The sequence below is a fragment of the Vulpes lagopus genome, chromosome 14 (assembly GCF_018345385.1).
Source record: "Vulpes lagopus strain Blue_001 chromosome 14, ASM1834538v1, whole genome shotgun sequence".
Lineage (NCBI taxonomy): Eukaryota > Metazoa > Chordata > Mammalia > Carnivora > Canidae > Vulpes > Vulpes lagopus.
Window position 1 is genome coordinate 989,836 of NC_054837.1, and position 18,303 is coordinate 1,008,138.

Consider the following 18,303-nt stretch of genomic DNA (forward strand, 5'->3'; position numbering starts at 1 on the left):
AGTTTTAGAAGAGAAAGGGAATGAAAAAATAGGCACTTCAAATTTTACGTAAAGTTGATTTAAAAATGTGTGCAATTAATGGGAGTCTCAGCATTAGCCAGTGGAGACAGATAAATTACCCTAGATCATAAGGGTCTATAAGGCCATCATAGTCAACTGAATATGGGACAAGGAGTTAAAAAAAAAAAAAAACTCAAAATTTATTTCTTTGTATAATCCAGGGATCTGGTCAAAAAATACAGACACGTGACTTTTTTTTCCTCCCTAAAATGATGGAGTTTACGCAACTGTCCCTTCCAGTTTAAATTATTTCATTTACCCCCTAGCCTGGCTCCTTCCCGCACGGCTGTTCGCTGGGATGGTAGCTGTTTATCTTTGTCCACCTTCTCTCTCACCTACATGCACGCCACCACCCCATGGAAGATTCGATGGACATGGACATGAGGCCCAGAACTATCTTTGCAGTTGAACTACAGGGTGACAAAGATGAGCACTCTAAGGTGGATAATGATGAAACAAGTACCAATTATCTTTAAGAATGGTCAGTTTAGGGGCTAGTGCAAAGGATGGATAATCGTACATCGTGGAAGCAGAGGCAATGGACCAAGGCAATCCAATTGATGTTGCGCTGGCAACTTTGAAGACCAATGGTCTCCCTTGAGGGCCTGGAAATAAACCACCTGTGGTCCCATGGAGGAAATGTGGTTCAGAGCCTGTGACACAGGTGGACGGCAGGAGATGCGGAGTCAGAGGACCATGTGAGCTCCATAACGTATCTGGAACATGCGCTGCCCCGACAAGTGGTAACAGGTTTCCACAGGAAAAAAGTAAAACTTACTGCTGATGAAGATGAAGAAGATGATGATGATGGTGGTGGTGGTGGTGATGATGATGATGGTGAGGAGGAGGCTGAAGACAAGGCTCCAGGAAAAAAAAAATCTATATGAGATACTCCAGCCAAAAAGGCACAAAAATAAAACCAGAATGGAAAAGATTCAAAACCATCAACACATCAACACCAAGGTCAAAAAGGTCAGGAATCCTTCCAAAAAAAAAAAAAAAAAGGAAAAGATGCCCAAAACACCAAAAGGACCTAGTTCTGCAGAAGACATTAAAGCAAAAATGCAAGCAAGTATAGAAAAAGGTGCCATTGTTGGCACCTGGGTGGCTCAGGGGTTGTGCGTCTCCTTCAGCTCAGGTCATGATCCCAGGGTCCTAGGATCGAGTCTCTCATCAGGCTCCCTGCATGGAGCCTGCTTCTCCCTCTGCCTGCGTTTCTGCCTCTCTCTCTGTGTCTCTCATGAATAAATAAATAAGACCTTTTAAAAAATAAACAATACTAAATGAGGGAGAGAGATTTTTATTGGGATGAAGCCGGGTTTTCAGTGATTCAGAAACCCTGCTCTGGTGAGTCTCGGAGCCAGAGAGACATGCAGTATCTTAGCACCTTAATTTCCTCTGTATGTCTATCACACTTATATGATCTTCCCAAGGGCTTTCTCCTGATGGGAGATTGGGGGAACTTCAGCAACATTGGATGATGAAGATTCAATTTTCAGCTTTCCATCAGACATTTCATTGTTTGTTCTACAATATAAATTTTGAAGGGGGGAGGAGGTGGGGTGTAATAAACACTTATCTTGATTTGCCTTGATGGGATGTACTAGTGTCCTAAGTGATTTATGTTCTCATCCTAATCCCCTCCAGGAAGGGAAGCAGCTTTTGAAAAGAATCACATATTCTTTTTAATCTCTAACTCAAATCTATAAGGTTTATTTTTTTCAATTTGGACTCAAGAAACAGAAGTTTGAGATAGGAAGTATTGAATGGTTATATTGGTTCGTCTGTTCGTTGTATACACACACACACTCACACACACACACACACACACACACACATTATCAGTGTTTTATCCAACTGAAAATCAAATGTCTTAAGTCTTATCACTCTACCAGCATCTGCTCTATGGTCAACATGCCTTTAAATCTAATGCCCACCAGATGCAGGCACACTTTGGTCGCAGATGACAAGTGTGAGGCTACATCTGTGAACAGGCATCGCTCAGGGGGACACTCAGAGCTAATCCTGCATATCCTTAGAGCCCAGGTAAGTCTGAGCACATGCGAAGGAGGCCCACAGGCTCTACAAGAAGTTTATGAGAAGCAATTTATCTACAGAGAAGAAAAAACACATGGAAATGATAATGATTCCATGTAACAGAAAAGAGTGATAACTTCTGGATGATACGGGTGACCCCCGTACTAAGGACCAGGTACCCAGAATCTCCAAGGAGAGGCTGTGGTGAGACCACCCCACAGCCCTGCCACCGAGGTCCTGGTGCTGAGCGAGGCCTGTGCCCCTCTTGGGAGGGAAGGCCCTGCTACTATTGTTCCCAGATACCCATTCACTGGGTTCCATGATGTATCCAGAGCTTCAGCAGGTCTCTAGTGGAGTGTGTTTGCAGTCCAGACCCCTGTGTCCATTAGTTAAATACTCTGGAAGCCTGAGGTAGAGAATCTCTAGATGAATGCTGTTGCGTGAGTGTGAGAGTGAAGGTCTTCACTTCTCAAGTCGGCCAACTTGACTCTTCCTCATGTCCAGTGTTCTAATCTTTCTTTATCCGCGACCAACCAGCTGAGCTGGACATCATTCCCATGAATCAGACTATATTCCTACCCTGGCTATTCTTTCTACACAAGGTGGGTGAACAGTGTCCATTGGGATGATGCTTCCCCCCTGCGATTCTTCAGGATACTCTTGAGTTGGGCTTTGGTGGAGCCCTCCTCCAGTGTTAGCTAGCATGCTGTCCTGAGCAATGCAGCTAGTAGGCAGCTTTGCCGATTTCCTCCTCCGTTAGTGAGTCAGAAAACAACCCCAAAGTGGACTTAAATTTGAGCCAAGGAGGAAACTACCATGTGGCATTCTTGGTGACAGGAGGTTGCCTACGCATGGAGCTTGTTTGTGTCCTCTCCTTCTGTGCCTCTGGTCTGGAATGTACCATCTCTACCTCAGGATAGGTATCAGCTGGGCCACCCCTACCTTTGACTTGTTGGTGCTCACAGAACCTGGACTATGAAAGAGCCGTTCTGATCACATGGTCACTTGATGTGTCCAGTTTGACTCTCCATCACTACCAGGTCCGTAGCTCTTGAGAGCTATTTTTGTACAGAGTATGGCAATGTGCTACGATGTCCAAAACTGAGTCCATTACCCTGACTTCTTTGAGAGCTTAATCCTGGGGATGCCCAGGTATTTTCCAACTGCAGAGAGACCCTTGATGTCCATTGAGTTGTGTTGTTCCAATGACAGGGCTGCCCGAATGACCACCTGGACCTCAGAGCCCTTCCATATTCTGAGCCCCACTCAAAACGGATGGTCTCTTATGTCTGTCAAGGTCAGCTCAGGCTGCTGTGCCAAAATTTCATAGACTGGGTCTTTGTCAAATAGCAGATGTTTATTTCTCTGTTCTGGAGGTGGCCAAAAAATACTTTGGGGGTTATTTATTAGCTTGAATTTTTCTGCTTGTTAGTATTGTTTGCATTGTCAGTTGTTTGCAAAGGTTTTTGTTATCATGATCAAATTAACATAATAAATGTACGATGCATAAAACTGAGCTTCATCTTTGTTTGGGGTTCATTGTCTGTGGCTCAATTTCCTTGACAAATTAAACAAATGTTATCATTTTATTTCATATAATTTGTTGTAAGGAAGCAGAATTAAGTCAATTACATCAATGCCAGGACAATATATTGTTTTAAATTATTTATTTGCACACAAAATCAAAACTGATATAAGTAAATTTGCAGTAGTAATAGCACACAATTTATCATTCCCTCTAAAAGCCATATCTCAGCATCTTCTGGACATCTGTGAAATATAATCTATTCTGAAAGACTATGCTTTTTTCATTTTTCCCCAGATTGTTGGAGCTGAGACATTTCGGAACACTAATTGGGTTTACTTTGGTAAATCATATATTAAAGGTGATCTCTCTCTAATAAGCACATGGATAGTATTATGCAGAATTTTATTTCATTTCATTTAAATACTTCAATTTATGTGGTTGACATAATCCTAAAGCTCCACATTTATAGCTATGACAAAACCACTCTTTATTCAAGGATTTTTTTCAGCAGAATGGATTGTATTTAAATGTAAATTTAATTTTATGAAGCTTAAAAAATATGTTTTTTTGACATGGAGAAATTTGAAAAAGATAATGAAGTGACCTGTTGTAACACAGAACAAGAATTATCCCTCAAATCTTAATCAGTTAATATAGTTCCATAAAAAAAAGAATAGTCATATTAAAGTTAGAAATAATTTAAATGTGATAAAGAAAAATATATCATCATTATATTTATGTGAAAAGAAAGAATTAGCTGACTCTAAATTATTAAAGTAAATCAACTGCTGGATTCCTCTGAAGCTCTTTGCAGTAATATTATCACTTTTTGCAGAGACCTTTTCTAAGCCTATTCTTCTTGGGTTTTTTAATTATTAAAGATTTTCACGTACTGCTGCTAGAAACTGGGTATGTCACGTTTTCTAAGGGGCAGGTGCTACCTCCCTGTATGTACATAGATGAGAAACAATAAGAATATCACTTAGCACTTAGAGATAGCAAAGGAACCATTAAAACAAAACACACAATAGTTCCCATCTTGATTAGGGATAAATTCAGCTGAACTGATATTCTAAAATTTTTTAAAGCCTGCTCATTTTGTAGTTGTAATGGATGACATAACTTTCAAAGGACATGTTTTACATTTGTAGCTCATGTGGCTTATTAATATTTGATTCATTTACTTGTAAGTGAAATAAAATGCATTTATGTTACATTCGTGCTCCAAGGAAAACACAGAAGGATCCTACTGAAACCGTTCTGTGATTGGCTTCTTCAGTCTCATCAAAGGTTCTTAGATTAATGCAACTACTGTCAGCATTATTAATGCCAATGACAAGCTCCAGGCTTTCAATTTATGGAGATTTCCCAAGTTTGTGACTCTGTCTATGAAACCAATGGAAATAGTGTTGCTCAGCCACAACTTTTTTCTATTGTCACTATGACGGTATAGAACCCACCACCAAGTAGGAGCGAGAACTGTGGCACACCTTTACTGCATTACTGGTCCTACTTGGAATATTGGTCAAAATCACAGACAGTAGAGAAAAATGTAATTTGAAATATATGATACGTGTAGCCTAGGGATTCGACAAGTGAGTTATACTGCCATAAAAATCAGAACAATGAACTAAATATATATAGTTTTTGTTTAAATGCAAACCACTAAAAACCAGTGTCACATTTTCCTTCCTGTGGCAAGAAAACTTAGCTGTACTAAATTTTAGAATTTAAAACGCATACCTTCAAAACATTGATATTGACCAAGACATCAAGTTACTAAAAAAATTGTGTCAAACATAATTCACAGAAAGTGTCTGAATGCACTCCATAAAAAATAACTCAAACTCATGTAAATTTACTTGATGACAGTTCCGCTCTACTTTTGGGAGCATTTCATATGGCTGAGATGTTAATGTACGCTCCTCCATTTATTAGAATAAAAAATTGGAGTCAACAGCTGGTGCCCCATGAGCTCCATTTTCAAGTCATGATACAAATGGTGTGGGATTTAATCACCACTCAATAACTGAAGATTTCCCCCTCTACTGAGCTTACTCTTTTAGGTGTGAAAATCCCTGTGTTTTTTTTTTTTTTAATTCTGTGTTCTATTTGTTTTTGCTTAGGACTCTGGGAAACCCACAGACTAACACATTGACCCTATTCTTAGGGTTTTTGTTGAAGCACGCATCTTGAGCTGATCATATCTTCTTTTTTTTTTTTTTTTTTTTTAATTAATTTTATTGGTGTTTAATTTACCAACATACAGAAAAACACCCAGTGCTCATCCCGTCAAGTGTCCACCTCAGTGCCCGTCACCCATTCCCCTCCAACACCCGCCCTCCTCCCCTTCCACCACCCCTAGTTCGTTTCCCCGAGTTAGGAGTCTTTATGTTCTGTCTCCCTTCCTGATATTTCCCAACATTTCTTTTCCCTTCCTTTATATTCCCTTTCACTATTATTCATATTCCCCAAATGAATGAGAACATACACTGTTTGTCCTTCTCCGATTGACTTATTTCACTCAGCATAATACCCTCCAGTTCCATCCACGTTGAAGCAAATGGTGGGTATTTGTCGTTTCTAATTGCTGAGTAATATTCCATTGTATACATAAACCACATCTTCTTTATCCATTCATCTTTCGATGGACACCGAGGCTCCTTCCACAGTTTGGCTATTGTGGCCATTGCTGATAGAAACATCGGGGTGCAGGTGTCCCGACGTTTCATTGCATCTGACTCTTTGGGGTAAATCCCCAACAGTGCAATTGCTGGGTCGTAGGGCAGGTCTATTTTTAACTCTTTGAGGAACCTCCACACAGTTTTCCAGAGTGGCTGCACCAGTTCACATTCCCACCAACAGTGTAAGAGGGTTCCCTTTTCTCCGCATCCTCTCCAACATTTGTTGTTTCCTGCCTTGTTAATTTTCCCCATTCTCACTGGTGTGAGGTGGTATCTCATTGTGGTTTTGATTTGTATTTCCCTGATGGCAAGTGATGCAGAGCATTTTCTCATGTGCATGTTGGCCATGTCCATGTCTTCCTCTGTGAGATTTCTCTTCATGTCTTTTGCCCATTTCATGATTGGATTGTTTGTTTCTTTGGTGTTGAGTTTAATAAGTTCTTTATAGATTTTGGAAACTAGCCCTTTATCTGATATGTCATTTGCAAATATCTTCTCCCATTCTGTAGGTTGTCTTTTAGTTTTGTTGACTGTATCCTTTGCTGTGCAAAAGCTTCTTATCTTGATGAAGTCCCAATAGTTCATTTTTGCTTTTGTTTCTTTTGCCTTCGTGGATGTATCTTGCAAGAAGTTACTGTGGCCAAGTTCAAAAAGGGTGTTGCCTGTGTTCTCCTCTAGGATTTTGATGGAATCTTGTCTCACATTTAGATCTCTCATCCATTTTGAGTTTATCTTTGTGTATGGTGAAAGAGAGTGGTCCAGTTTCATTCTTCTGCATGTGGATGTCCAATTTTCCCAGCACCATTTATTGAAGAGACTGTCTTTCTTCCAATGGATAGTCTTTCCTCCTTTATCGAATATTAGATGGCCGTACATTTCAGGGTCCACTTCTGGGTTCTCTATTCTGTTCCATTGATCTATGTGTCTGTTTTTGTGCCAGTACCACACTGTCTTGATGACCACAGCTTTGTAATATAACCTGAAATCTGGCATTGTGATGCCCCCAGCTAAGGTTTTCTTTTTTAAAATTCCCCTGGCTATTCGGGGTCTTTTCTGATTCCACACAAATCTTAAAATAATTTGTTCTAACTCTCTGAAGAAAGTCCATGGTATTTTGATAGGGATTGCATTAAACGTATAAATTGCCCTGGGTAACATTGACATTTTTACAATATTAATTCTGCCAATCCATGAGCATGGAATATTTTTCCATCTCTTTGTGTCTTCCTCAATTTCTTTCAGAAGTGTTCTATAGTTTTTAGGGTATAGATCTTTTACCTCTTTGGTTAGGTTTATTCCTAGGTATCTTATGCTTTTGGGTGCAATTGTAAATGGGATTGACTCCTTAATTTCTCTTTCTTCAGTCTCATTGTTAGTGTATAGAAATGCCATTGATTTCTGGGCATTGATTTTGTATCCTGCCACGCTACCAAATTGCTGTATGAGTTCTAGCAATCTGGGGGTGGAGGCTTTTGGGTTTTCTATGTAGAGTATCATGTCATCGGCGAAGAGGGAGAGTTTGACTTCTTCTTTGCCAATTTGAATGCCTTTAATGTCTTTTTGTTGTCTGATTGCTGAGGCGAGGACTTCCAGAACGATGTTGAACAGCAGTGGTGAGAGTGGACATCCCTGTCTTGTTCCTGATCTTAGGGGAAAGGCTCCCAGTGCTTCCCCATTGAGAATGATATTTGCTGTGGGCTTTTCGTAGATGGCTTTTAAGATGTCGAGGAAAGTTCCCTCTATCCCAACACTCTGAAGGGTTTTGATCAGGAATGGATGCTGTATTTTGTCAAATGCTTTCTCTGCATCTAATGAGAGTATCATATGGTTCTTGGTTTTTCTCTTGCTGATATGATGAATCACATTGATGGTTTTACGAGTGTTGAACCAGCCTTGTGTCCCGGGGATAAATCCTACTTGGTCATGGTGAATAATTTTCTTAATGTGTTGTTGGATCCTATTGGCTAGTATCTTGTTGAGAATTTTTGCATCCATGTTCATCAGGGATATTGGTCTGTAATTCTCCTTTTTGGTGGGGTCTTTGTCTGGTTTCGGAATTAAGGTGATGCTGGCCTCATAGAACGAATTTGGAAGTACTCCATCTCTTTCTATCTTTCCAAACAGCTTTAGTAGAATAGGTATGATTTCTTCTTTAAACGTTTGATAGAATTCCCCTGGGAAGCCATCTGGCCCTGGACTCTTGTGTCTTGGGAGGTTTTTGATGACTGCTTCAATTTCCTCCCTGGTTATTGGCCTGTTCAGGTTTTCTATTTCTTCCTGCTCCAGTTTTGGTAGTTTGTGGCTTTCCAGGAATGCGTCCATTTCTTCTAGATTTCCTAATTTATTGGCATACAGCTGTTCATAATATGTTTTTAAAATCGTTTGTATTTCCTTGGTGTTGGTAGTGATGTCCCCTTTCTCATTCATGATTTTATTAATTTGAGTCTTCTCTCTCTTCTTTTTAATAAGGTTGGCTAATGGTTTATCTATCTTATTAATTCTTTCAAAGAACCAACTCCTGGTTCTGTTGATCTGTTCCACAGTTCTTTTGGTCTCGATATCATTGAGTTCTGCTCGAATTTTAATTAACTCTCTTCTTCTGCTGGGGGTGGGGTCTATTTGTTGCTTTTTCTCTAGTTCCTTTATGTGTAAGGTGAGCTTTTGAATTTGAGATCTTTCCAGTTTTTGAATGTATGCTTGTATTGCGATGTATTTCCCCCTCAGGACTGCTTTTGCTGCATCCCAAAGATTTTGAACGGTTGTATCTTCATTTTCATTAGTTTCCATGAATCTTTTTAATTCTTCCTTAATTTCCTGGTTGACCTTTTCATCTTTTAGCAGGATGGTCCTTAACCTCCACGTGTTTGTGGTCCTTCCATATTTCTTGTTGTGATTAAGTTCTAATTTCAAGGCATTATGGTCTGAGAATATACAGGGGACTATCCCGATCTTTTGGTATCGGTTCAGACCCGATTTGTGACCCAGTATGTGGTCTATTCTGGAGAAAGTTCCATGTGCACTTGAGAAGAATGTGTATTCAGTTGAGTTTGGATGTAAAGTTCTGTAGATATCTGTGAAATCCATCTGGTCCAGTGTATCATTTAAAGCTCTCGTTTCTTTGGAGATATTGTGCTTAGAAGACCTATCCAGGGTAGAAAGAGCTAGATTGAAGTCACCAAGTATAAGTGTATTATTATCAAGGTATTTCTTGAGTTTGGTTATTAATTGGTTTAAATATTTGGCAGCTCCCACATTCGGGGCATATATATTGAGGATTGTTAAGTCCTCTTGTTGGATAGATCCTTTGAGTATGAGATAGTGTCCCTCTTCATCTCTCACTATAGTCTTCGGGGTAAATTTTAATTTATCTGATATAAGGATGGCAACCCCTGCTTTCTTTTGAGGACCATTTGAATGGTAAATGGTTCTCCAACCTTTTATTTTCAGGCTGTAGGTGTCCTTCTGTCTAAAATGAGTCTCTTGTAGACAGCAAATAGATGGGTCCTGCTTTTTTATCCAGTCTGAAACCCTGCGCCTTTTGATGGGGTCATTAAGCCCGTTCACATTCAGAGTTACTATTGATAGATATGAGTTTAGTGTCATCATATCTATTCAGTCCTTGTTTTTGTGGATTGTTCCACTGAACTTCTTCTTAAAGGGGAATTTTAAGAGTCCCCCTTAAAATTTCTTGCAGAGCTGGTTTGGAGGTTACATATTCTTTCAGTTCCTGCCTGTCTTGGAAGCTCTTTATCTCTCCTTCCATTTTGAATGAAAGCCTTGCGGGGTAAAGTATTCTTGGTTGCATGTTCTTTTCATTTAGGACCCTGAATATATCCTGCCAGCCCTTTCTGGCCTGCCAGGTCTCTGTGGAGAGGTCTGCTGTTACCCTAATATTCCTCCCCATAAAAGTCAGGGACTTTTTTTCTCTTGCTGCTTTAAGGATCTTCTCCTTATCTTTGCAATTTGCAAGCTTCACTATTAAATGTCGAGGTGTTGAACGGTTTTTGTTGATTTTAGGGGGGGATCTCTCTATTTCCTGGATCTGAATGCCTGTTTCCCTTCCCAGATTTGGAAAGTTTTCAGCTAGGATTTGTTCAAATACATATTCTGGCCCTCTGTCCCTTTCCGCGCCCTCGGGAACCCCAATTAAACGTAGGTTTTTCTTCCTCAGGCTATCATTTATTTCCCTTAATCTATCCTCATGGTCTTTTAATTGCCTGTCTCTTTTTTCCTCAGTTTCCCTCTTTGCCATCAACTTGTCTTCTATGTCACTCACTCGTTCTTCCACCTCGTCAAGCCTCGTCGTTAGGACTTCTAGCTTGGATTGCATCTCATTTAATTGATTTTTAATTTCTGCCTGATTAGATCTAAATTCTGCAGTCATGAAGTCTCTTGAGTCCTTTATGGTTTTTTCTAGAGCCACCAGTAGCTGTAAAATAGTGCTTCTGAATTGGCTTTCTGACATTGAATTGTAATCCATATTTTGTAACTCTGTGGGAGAGTGGGCTGTTTCTGATTCTTTTTTTTGAGGGGTTTTCCTTCTAGTCATTTTGCTCAGTGCAGAGTGGCCAAAAACAAGTTGTATTGGGAAAAGGAGAAAAAGAGAGAGAAGGAAAGAAAAGAGAAAAAGAAAAAAGAGAAAGAAGAAAAAAATAGGGGAAAAAGAGAAGAAAAAGAAAGAAAAAGAAAGAAAGGAGAAAAAAGAAAAAAGGGGGGGTGGGGGAAGCAATCAGAAATCAAGAAGAAAGAGAGAAAAAAAAGCACAAAACAAAACAAAAAAAAAACAAAAAACAAAAAACAAAAAAACAAAAAAACAAAAAACAAAAAAAACCACGGGGGAGTATCTTCCGATTCTGTGTAGTTTAAGTCCCTTGACTTCCCTTGGAACTGGTCCGTCTCGCTGGTCTTCTGGGGGAGGGGCCTGCTGTGCTGATTCTCAGGTGTTGGCACTTGGGGGAGCTGCTCTGCCCCTGCCTGGTGCAGGGCTCGGTGGGGGTTGTTGACCCCGTGAGGCCCCGGGAGGAAGCCACAGTGGCGGGGGCAGCTCTGGGACCCTGGATCCAGCCCCCGCAGTAGCTCCGGGGCTCTCCTTCTGCAGGGCCTGGGGGCTCCGGGGCGGGGCCGCTGATCTGCTCAGTTCCAGGCAGGAGCGTCCTTGCTGTCCTGGGCCCTCCCGGCCTCTGCCTGTCCCGGGGGAGGCCGGATCCTGGGCTGTGTCCCGGCGCCCTGTGCTCCGGAACCTGCGCTGTTGGATTCGAGCTCCCGCCCCGCAGCCCCCTCCGCGGAGCCGCCGCCCGAGCCCCTCCGAGCTGTTCCCGGAGCCGCGCAGCCCCCTCCGCGGAGCTTCTTCCTCTGCCCGAGCCGCCGCCGCTGAGCTGTTCCCGGAGCCCCGCAGCCCCCTCCGCGGAGCCGCCGCCCGAGCCCCTCCGAGCTGTTCCCGGAGCCGCGCAGCCCCCTCCGCGCGGAGCTTCTTCCTCCGCCCGAGCCCCTCCGAGCTGTTCCCGGAGCCGCGCAGCCCCCTCCGCGGAGCCGCCGCCCGAGCCCCTCCGAGCTGCTCCGGGTCCCGCCGAGCGCTGCAGCCCTTAGGGAGCTCGGCGCACTCTCCGGGGCGCAGTTCCTCTGTTACTGTCCCAGGGAGCCCGAGGGCGTCCCCGCCCTCCTGGGGATCCTGCTCCAATTCCCGGGGAGCCCCTTTCCGCGGGGAAGGTTGGTGCAGCTCCTGCTCCTCCGGGACGGGGCTCTCCTGTCCTGGGGACACTCGCCCCGGCCTCAGCCCGGCTCCTCGCGGGGCCCCTCCCCCTTGGAGGCCTTTTGTGTCTTTATTTCTTTTTCCCCGTCTTCCTACCTTGATAGAAGCGCGAACTCTTCTCACTGTAGCGTTCCAGCTGGTCTCTCTTTAAATCTCAGGCCGAATTCGTAGGTTTTCAGGATGATTGGATGGTTTTCTAGGTAATTTGCTGAGGACAGGTGACCTGGAGACCCTACTCCTCCGCCATCTTGCCCCTCCCCCCTGATCATATCTTCTTATTTCATCTTCCAGCTTAGCACTGTGGTGAATGTTAGGGTGCCATTCCAAAGTCCTTCTGGGGAACACTGTTATAACATCAACAGTGTAACCCCCCCCAAAAAAAGTGTCTTTAATGGTACGTGTCTTGCTCTTGTCAGGTTCAGATTTCTATATCAATATGGCAGATTGAGTTGACACTTCCATTGAATACCACTGGTGATAGGAAGGGACTTTTCAAAAGACATATTATCTCAGGAAAAAATGAGAACAGAAGGTACAAGAAGCATTCTGAAGAGTGAGAAACAGATAACTGGTGGCAATTAACCCAGCAGCTGGGAAGCCTATGTCAGCAGTGGATCACGCTGAACAAGTTACCTGACCACATCCCCCAAAGGCTCAGATTGGCTGCGTCTAGGACACATTGATGGGCGAACCTGGGGCTAAAGCTGAATGCTTCTCTAGGTTCTTTTTTAAAAAAAATGCTAAGACCCCCTATAGCTTCTTTACTTTGAGAATCCAGATGGCTACTCCTCTCTCGTGTGACAGAACATTGGAGGTGTTTTCCAGAAAACATTAAGCAGAATGGGGAACAGAAGGCACAGAAGAAGCAGTGTAATTAAAACAGGGCCATGGGGATCCCTGGGTGGCTCAGCGGTTTGGCACCTGCCTTTGGCCCAGGGCGCGATCCTGGAGACCCGGGATCGAATCCCACGTCGGGCTCCTGGTGCATGGAGCCTGCTTCTCCCTCTGCCTGTGTCTCTGCCTCTCTCTCTATCTCTCTGTGACTATCATAAATAAATAAAAATTAAAAAAAAAATTAAAAAAAAAACAGGGCCATGGATTGAGATTTATTTGGTGGATACTGAGTCCCCACCCTTTTCTCCCACTTGGTTCCTAGGATGATGGTGGCCCAATGGTAGCAACCAGGAAGAGAATGCTCTGGTGTGGATTGGGGTGCAGCTGGAACATCACCATCCAAAAGGAAAAACACTTACATGTGCAAAGATGAGATTCCCTCCATGAATGAACAATCCCAGTGTATCCCAGTCCACAAGCCCACCCACGGATCAGCCTCTAACTTACATAAGAGCAGGCAGATAGAGATCACCCTATACTCAATTAAACCACAAAATCAAAATCAGAGACTAAACAGATGAACAGACTAAAAGCCCACTTGGAGGAAAGAGAATAAACTAAAAATAAATATCAGTAATATCAGCAGAGGAGAAAAGAGTCTGTTAAGGAGGAACAGGCTGCTACATAAAATGAACATCAAAGAACATAGTCTCGAAATAAAAATGGGGGACAGACAAATAAAAATCAAATGTGAAATCTCAATAAATGGATTGGTGGGTGAATTGAACAGCGGTTGGGTAAAGAACAGAGACATGCATGACCAAAAATGTGAATTTAAGAAATCACGAGCTTCAGGTCAGGGATGCTCCAGGCACCACAGAGGTGAGACTGGCCTCCCAGCTGCAGGTCCACCAGCACGCCATCCAGACATCAGGAGGACCCGTGTCCTACTAGTGAAGGGACCAGATATCCCCGAACTGAAGGAGACGGTGCTTCTGGCAGACGACTGCAGCACGGGGGCCATCTCACGTGGGATCAGCAGCTACTCTTGCCCCCCGACCAGCCCTAGAGGAGGCCGACCACAGCCATCCAACAGGGCCTCCAGAGTCCACCCAGTCTGGGTACCACCGCCCACAGCAGCTTTGCCAGGAGAAGACCACTTGCCCTTGTGGTCCCAGGGTGCTTGTCAGAGTACCGCCTTTCACCCTCAACTGTGCCTAATTTGGGGCACAAACTCAGATCATCGCCCTAGTCACGTTGGGGCCCATCCATCTCTGCTGCCTGTTAGCTCAGCAGCCTGAGAGCCAGACGATGAAGTTCCCCAGCGACTCCTCTGGGTCAAGTCACGGAAGCAGAGCTGTTGAAGGATCCTGATCATGCGTCCACCTGAGGACGGCCAGCAGGCCCTGTGCAGAGCCTCTTCTCTACGCCACGACCAGGAGGATGGGGTTGTCCCAACCCAGCCTGTACCTGCCACCTGCAGTCACCCCTCTTGTGACATTTTCCAGTTAACCTCCCCTGAGGACCACCAAGGAGCCCGGTTCTCCGTGAGGCTTTGAGGGACAGAGTTTTTAGCCACATCGATTCCATTCTTCTGAAAATCTTTTAGGAAGTAATCTCCGAAAGGGCGTCTCTAAATTGCTGAATAGAGAATTACCATAAATGAGTTCTCCACTTCTGCATTGGCTCCGTTTGTTGGAAAGAAATCGTTTTACTAATGAGCCAAAACCAGCCATTAAATTATGTGAATTCACCTTCTTTGGATGCCTGCAGATCCGGTAGATAAGAAGCTTATTCTCTGGCCTCGAGTGGCCTGACAGTATTTCTGTCCTAAAATGACTCAATCCTGGGACCTCAAGAGCCAATAAATGCCACAGACGGCAGTGATGGTTTCCTATCAATCAGGGACAATTTGTTTCCTCTCCTAGGAAATCCCCGGCTCTGTCATCCCTTAACAACAAGGGGATTTATCCTTCCCTCCAGAACCTGAAGCTCTGATCCACACCCGACCCCAGGGCAGAGTGTTGACCCAGGGACGCTCCTTTGGTGGGACTCGTGCATCCAGCAAGTCACCTCTGGGTGGGGGGAGCATGACCCCAACGGGGAGCCAGTGCACACACAGCCCACTGCACAGGGTCCTCGCTGGCGTCTGGCCCCGGGTCCAAAGTCGGACAGGTGGCTCTGACACACCTCATGAGTGGGGACCCCTCGTGGACTCTCACCTGAGGTATTGAGCAAGTGCTCGGTGCTCATCTCTATGGAGATCACATCCTATTTTGGTTTTTCAGAACTTAAATAGGGCTAAAGAGTAAAGCAATAAAATAAAAGATACTGGCTCCTATTTTCTGTTTATCATCCAAGCACCAAATGAATTTTCAAAATAAATGTTTTACCAGAACTTAAAAAAATAAAAATAATAAAAAAACATGGGGCAAAGCTGAGTTGCCCAGATTATGCCACCTGCAGCTCCTTTAGATCAGTTGCCAGTCAACCAGCCCCTCAGAAGCCATAACGGCTGCAAATGGGTGAATGATCCAGCAAGCCACCCAGGCTGACAGCTAAACCCCACAAATTCATGAACCCAATGAAGACGTGTTTTTTTATGCCACCAGCGTTTTGAGTTGTTACGTCACATTATCACGGCAGCAGATAACAGGTACAATTGCAGGTACTTGAATGTTGTAATGATCACCACGGGCAGCTGATCTAAACTGAGGACAGATGGGACGCCTGAGTGGCTCAGCGGTTGAGCGCCTGCCTTCCGCCCAGGGCATAATCTTGGAGTCCCAGGATTGAGTCCAACGTCGGGCTCCCTGCATGGGACCTGCTTGTTCCTCTGCTGTGTCTCTGTCTCTCATGAATAAATTTTAAAAAATTAAAAAATAAATAAATAAACTGAGGACAGAGAAGTAGTGATGGGAGTGGAGGTGGGAGCATCTTGGGACACGAGCCTACAGGCGAAACATGCTCACAGGCATGGCATTGGTCACGCTGGGTGAGCAGAAGTAGCTCAAGGTACTTACCAATTATTTGTGAGTTTAAATTATACTTGTAAAACATATTACATATATTTTATATTTTATACTGTAACATATATTTATGTTAATATTATACATCACACATAAGGATATAATATACTGTGCTGATAGTACTGTACCTTGACTACTTAATATTTATAATTGTTGGTTGAAGGAGGCAATGCTTTTCCATTTGTAGGGATAGAGCTGAGACTTGGAGAAGTCAGTGGCAGGGCTGATGTCAAATTAGCAGGAAGAACCAAAACCCACAAGCATATCTGATTCCAAAGTCTCTATCTCTTTGTCACTGCATTATGTTGACTCCTATTCGAAATATTTCATTCCCTCAAATTATCCACACGCATTATTGGTCTGGGCATTTCTGAGGGGAAACCGTTTTGCTTGGGTTTTGTCCATTTGTTTTACTTATTTCAAGAGGGACATACTCCAAAGATCTGGGCCTGCTGGGAAACAGATGTCCTCATACCGATAGAGTCCAACCAGAGCCGCCAGGGCATCCCTACATTGAGGTTCTTCTGGGTCATCCATCAGGGCTAATGTTAAGTGGAAAACTCAGGTGAAAGTGGGAAAGAGAGAGAGAGAGATAGAGAGAGAGAGAGAGAGCAAAGGGGAGTGAGGCTGGGGAGTTAGGAACTACATGCAAAGTTCCAGGAGACAAAACTCCAGGAAAGATGTTGGACATCACAGGCAGCTGGGCTCTGTGCAATTGCTGCAACTTTACTGACACCCCACTATTTTCACAGAACTTGCACATTTGGAAAAGGAATAGTCATGTTTTAAACCAGGGAGGATGGACCTGCCATATATACAGCTTGAATATTACTTGAATATTGGCAAATCCGTACGGATTCCCAAAGAACATGTTCTTATCTTGCTTTTATTGCTACCAGTCTGGCAATTGTTCAGTTGAACTGCTTGTGTTTTCAGTTTCATTGCAAAGCCCAGAGTCCCCAGAGCCCCCCCCTTTTTTTAAGATTTTATTTATTCATGAGAGACAGAGACACAGGCAGAGGGAGAAGCAGGCTCCATGCAGGGAGCTTGATGCGGGACTTGATTCCAGGACCCCGGGATCATGACCTGAGCCAAAGGCAGACGCTCAACCCCTGAGCCCCACTGGGACCCCCAGGGCCACTTAAAAGTGTAATCACAGGTGAACATTTTTTATTTTGGATTTATTTTTGTTCCTTGTGACGGAATTGATATATCATGGCTTATCTCTAATATGATATAAATATGATTGTTAATGGAAGTTTGAAAAAAATATAAAAGGGTTTTCTTCTTTACTTACATCAAGCTCTCACTCAGACTAATGCTGGAAAATGTTCATTGGGGAAAACCCTTTCCTCATGTTAGGAGGGATGCCCATGAAATATATAGTTCTTAAATATAAAAATAGATGTTCAGCAACAAGATAAAAATACGTTACAGCAAAGGCAATTTAATATGACATCAGTATGTTTGTGTCACTTAACCCTTTTATAAATTTTATAGACTCTTATAAAAAGTTTACAAAGCAAATTACAATATGAAAAAATCGCGTTGTGGTCTGGCACTGCATTTCTATTAAAAACGCAGAACGTTTTGAAACTATACTTTAATGTCTTAAATTAATATAATACATTTATGAAACTCAATCCCATCTTAAGAAAGCTTTCTACCATGTGGTTCATGTTAGTAATACTCCTTTCTAAATAGTGATCACATCACTGCTCTTGCAAAAGCAAATGCAACCTCAATATTATGCAGATATAATCACTGTATCTACTGAAAAACAGTTAATGGTTTTGCATCAACAATGTGCACGTATGTGCTGAAATACAATTATAATACTAAGGGGAATTGTATGGTATGATTCTCCCCTTAGACTTCTAATGCAGATTATTATTTTTTGTTTGTTTTTTTTGTTTTTAATTTAAGTCAACACTTGTTGCATTTCCTTCTGTTCTATTGGCAAAATTGCCATGGGTTTATTGTATGACACCAAATAAAATGCAACATTTAGAGAGCTCATCGTTTTCTCAATGAATTCAATAGATATTGACCCATCAGTCATTAAATTCTAGTTTATAAACTTGGCCCATATGGATTAAGAAAGATAATTTCTGCCCTCAAAGAGCTGAGATAAAATTAAAATGAATAAGGGGAAGTGTTGATAGAATGATACTTCCGTGTGATGCTACAACGGAGGGGAGAGTGGATGGCGGGGGGTGATAGAGCAAGAGGGCTTGAGGTGGCAGGAGGGTCACGTGATGGGGAACAGACTAGGAGACAGGTGCACGGGGCGTCTTCTGCAGCCAGAAAGCATATCTTACCTACTCCAGACTTAGTTTGCTGTTCCTACAGACAATGGATGGAAAGGAATCTCCTCTTTCC

At 43.0% G+C, this 18,303-nt stretch overlaps 1 pseudogene; it reads left to right on the forward strand.

Moving 5' to 3' along the window:
- Window positions 1–416: 416 nt before the first annotated feature.
- LOC121475722 lies at window positions 417–14,709 on the forward strand (annotated as a pseudogene).
- The last annotated feature ends 3,594 nt before the right edge of the window (window positions 14,710–18,303 follow it).